At 40.2% G+C, this 4,768-nt stretch overlaps 1 non-coding gene across 1 annotated transcript; it reads left to right on the top strand.

Moving 5' to 3' along the window:
* The first annotated feature begins 2,194 nt into the window (after positions 1-2,194).
* On the top strand, positions 2,195-2,266 carry Trnap-agg. The gene has a single exon. It is a non-coding gene; the product is annotated as a tRNA-Pro (tRNA).
* The last annotated feature ends 2,502 nt before the right edge of the window (positions 2,267-4,768 follow it).

Raw genomic sequence — 4,768 nt, 5'->3', positions numbered from 1 at the left:
AATTCCCGCCAATGCCACCAACAGTGTGTGCCTGTGTGTGCATAGAGTGGAGCCTCCAGTTCGACATGCTGAACCGAAAGTGGCTCAATTTGCCACGGACATTTGTCTAGTCGCGGGCGGCTTCACGGCTTCATCGTTCACGCGGCGTGTCGTGAGCCTGATTTGGGCGCTGGATAAACCGAATGAACCGAATGCAACGCGCTGGCTCGTCATGAGAATCTAAACAGTAGGAGCGAGCCTTTTGGTGATCAGTTTTACGATTTTGGAATAATAAATTTTCATAAACCGAGCTCACATGGCACGATCGGCAGTGTCATAAATTGTGGGATCCGCATTTACATTTTATACTGCCGGTGTTCAGTGTGTCCATGTGCGTCACGGTGGCGACAGGACGGTCGTCCTTACGCTCTGCACCAGTAGGAACAGTTTTATGACGTACACCGTCCCACCGTAACACCGATACCTCGTGCGTGTAATGAACAAAGTTTAATTAGAATGGCAGCTAAACAAATAAAATCATTAATACATTTATGAGCGCCATTTCTGTTTCGGGAAGCGAAAGATGGCCCTGTTTTTGGAAAGCGCAAAAGATCTTGATTTCATCGGGACCCTTTTCGGGGCAAAGGGATACGGAATAGATGAGTTTAAACTTCAGCTGTCTGACCCACATACGCATATATGTCGATAGGGATGGGGAAGTTTGGGTTTGGGTAGACACATTGTACATTTGATTCGATGAAGTTCTGGTGATTGATATTTGAAGGAGTGCGTGAGGTTGAACCCAATTGTGGCCTAGTTTTCAGGTTACGATTTTACGACAAGGCAAGGGTTGGCTGTAAATGTGTTGTAAAGAAATAATTAAAACTAGGACATAAGCTCTGTTATCTGCGGGATTGTTTAGGATTGTGAATAAAGGATACCTTTTTAGTGTTACTGTGCATCTGACATTACGTTGTCAGTTTAAAACAGTAATAAACCAACACGGCAATACATCTGGAAATGTCTAATAATTGGATTAGTAGGACAAAATCGAAGTATAGAGTAAATTGAATAAGGGCTTGAGATATGTTATTAAAGCAAACAACATTCTTGGTATTTCCATTAAGCAAGCCGTTTGCTGATCTCTGACCAGCCTTAAACATATAAATTATGTATGTTTTATTATTGCTAGAATTTCAGTTTAACTTCTGGCTTGTGTAAACGTATTGTTTACATTCGATTATTTGTTAGATTGATTTAAGCTTCGTTTTACCTGTTCTCTATTGATGAATTCATGTGTCGTAGATGGTTCAAATTGATTTGATTAATTGATTTTTGTTGATGAGTCATCGTAATCATGTTTACTTTTTACCAACATTCTTTTTCTATGTTGTATGCTTATTATATTTATTTAAATGTTTACATACTAAATATATACTTTTTTGAAGAAATAGCATGATATTATAGTTTGTGATATTTCGATTTTGTGTTTGAAATTATAATTCAAGCATATTTTTTAAGATCATCAGACTTTGTATTGTATCTGATATGATACATGCTAAACAAGGTGAATGTATCGGTCTTGTATACTTTTAAATTGCGTATTTCATTAGAAAATTATTAAAAGATACAGTCAGTTACATAAGTTAGCCTCGAGTTTTTGCCGATTGCTGTTCCTTTTTATTGACAGTTCCGTGTTGTTGGACTTTTTCCAGCAAGTAGGCATTTTGTGTTAAGATTTTTTGTAATTGTTTTTTTTTGTAAAGTTTGTATTCAAAATTTATTTCGATACTATATTCGAGCCTCAAAAAGATTGTTATCAATACATTTTTAATTTAACAAACTATTTATGGCTCTATTAAATAGAGCAGTAGAATATATTGAATATTATTTTTATATAACAATTGCCATTATGAAAATCTATTTTATAGCCACATATCATAATTAATGCAAATAACCTTACATTTGAGGAAAATTAAAAAAGTTGTACCATTTACACAAAAATGGAACAAGTTACCTAAAGAAAAAAAACATCATCATCACCATCATCATCTTTAAAAATGAAATACATTGAAATTAAACAATAAATAACAACATTTTCTCTACGTGATTGTTGTTGTATGGTGAGGTCATGGTGAAAGTTAACATTCATGACAGCAAACTTGTTGTGTTTTCATAGCATACTGTTTGCTTACCATCGCCACATTTATCAACGGGCTCGTTGGTCTAGGGGTATGATTTTCGCTTAGGGTGCGAGAGGTCCCGGGTTCAAATCCCGGACGAGCCCACCTTCATAGAACTTTTTTATATAACAAAACAGTAATCCAGCGCGAGATAAGCTATCGAATTAGAACTAAAATATACAACTGAAGCAATAAGTAATAAAGTACACCACCTACACTAATCAAAGATTGAACCTTGATTATTTAGAATTATTGAGCTCTTCAATAAGATCGTGTGCATGAATGTTTATTAAAAAACTGTTACTGACATGGAACGAAAGTTTATTTACCTGTTCCGATGTTGAAGTTCGTTATTCAAAATCATTAATGGAAAGAGCTACGATTGGCGCTTGAGTTTCATACACTTGTTTGTTTTCTTCTTAGTTAACGTTTTAGCTTTCGTCAGTTTAACTCTCAACTCTTTTATTTGAACCACTCTCTGTTACTAAACATGACGTTGTGATTATTAAGTTCTGAGCATGTTTCTCAGTAGAGAGTTTGAACAAAAAAAAAGCAAGCCTCGATAATTGAGAAAATAATTGGAAACGTTCGCATACTTATACCTAAACAAACATTCTTAGAGTGAAAACTACATTTTTTTGTAAAAAAAGATCAATTTTTGATGGATTAAATAAAATATAAACATAATATAGCTCTTTTTAATAAAATTCGACACATTCTAAAACACGAAGCACATTATTCACCATACATTTGTTGCGGATGAATTTACACCTTTGAGCTACCGTACCAACAAGCGGACCCCGCTCTGCAGGTAGTTGCAGCAGATCGGTTCGATCTCGGGCTACAGTTTCTCAACTCCCATCAACAGCTTAGAAGCCACTGTTTCTCATAATTGTTAACACTTTCACAGAGCAGTTTGTTACTCGAACCGGGGGTACTCTGCCGTTGATTGCCAGGCTACCGAAGCGAGTGACTTGCCGCCGCCCAGGTCCCACAAAACCCAAGCACTCGCTCTGTCGTGGGCTATTAGTAAAAACCGGCGCCGGATGGGAAGCGAGCGAAGGGATTTTTTGGCAGCCCTTTCCGATAAATAGCGGAGACACCAAACTTTACACCTTCTCATCGAAAGCCACCACTAGCACACTATCGTCACGCCAACACATACTTATGCTAAACCCGGCCACTAGTAGACAGCACAGAACAAGGCTGATTCCCAGTTAGGTGGTGGTGGTGGTGGTGGTGGTGGCGATGGTCTCGAGAGCACGGTACAGTTATCTGGATCTAATTTTGAGAAATCTTCAATGCTGGTAGCCATTTTGGACCGTTTGCCGTTGCCTTTGGGGTGCGATGGCTTGCGAGAAGAAGTTTCGTACCGTTAGAATGGTTGCAAAACTTTTCTCCAGTATCCGCAACTGGGAGCACAGAGGAAGCAGTGTGGCTAGAAGTGCTCCAAAAGCTGCTGAAGTATCCACCAGCTTTTTGGGCCGGCGGGCTTTTGTGTGTGTGTGTGTGTGTATGTATCTGTATGTGTGCAAACAAGGTTAATATTGTGGCCGAACTAGTATAGAAAAGGGACGCACTCGAAGACAACTGCAAGCTCCCCCGAAGGGACAGCCGTCCATTTTGGGGGTTCGCAAAGCTAGTCACGCTTGCCGGTTTCCGGTTCGATGTTTTCATCGTTCGGGGCACATTTTATGTGCCGAAAAGTTTACCGTGGAAAGCCAATCTGGCCCGTTCCAGTTCACTGCGAGCTCGGTCCAACAACGAACCAAAAGGACCTTTTGTGTCGGGAGGGTGAAACTTTTGTGGTGCAAGCAGTTCGTGCTCGAGTTTTCCGGTTATAAAAGTCAAAAGATAAATTACACAGATTAGTGAAGATTAACAACCGGGAAATTCGTAAGTCAGCGTCAAAGCAACCGATGAAGGATTTCTCTCGCAGGGCCGTCTCCGACTGTAGCCGTCTCCTGGTCGTAGTCTGGCAGGGTAACAGCAGCACAACACCCGAAGACAAGTTTGTGAGTCGAAAAGGACAAGGCAGGATGGTCGCCCGCCTGAGTGGGGTGATTCCTATCTAAATGTTTTCGTTTTGACAATTTTCTCCTTTTCGGGGTGAAGATTTCTCATTCAACACTCGTGAAAGACGACAGATTAAGACAGAACGAGCTCGGCCAGCAGGAGGATTCGGTGCTGCTGAAAAGCGGTAGATGTTGGTAGCTGGTGCTCGGTAAGAGAATGTATGTCTCGGGTATGTGTTGCTCTTCGGGTGCAATAAATTGCCCCCGTTCCAGCATGAAGCCCGTTCTGGTGAAGTAGAAGTGTTTCGGGTATGAAATATTTCATGTTGGTTAAGATGAATGTGTAATTAAAGTATGATTCTGGCAAACTCCCGCACCGATCCGGTGGTGATCGAAGCGTTAAGAAATGGCTCAGCTATATAAACTTATTTCAGCTTCCATGTTGCAGGTTTTGGGTGCATGAGTTATGCGACTGTTCGGTTGGTTTGTTTTTGGGAGAATGTTTCGCTTGGCCACTTCATCCGCAAATGAATGCTTGGATCCTTTTCGTACAGAATTTACGAACAATCGACCGTGTGGCAGTAAATTCAA

This window comes from Anopheles merus, chromosome 3R (genome assembly GCF_017562075.2).
Source record: "Anopheles merus strain MAF chromosome 3R, AmerM5.1, whole genome shotgun sequence".
NCBI lineage: Eukaryota > Metazoa > Arthropoda > Insecta > Diptera > Culicidae > Anopheles > Anopheles merus.
The sequence above is the reverse complement of the archived record's forward strand: the minus strand, read 5'-3'. Positions and strand labels throughout refer to the sequence as shown.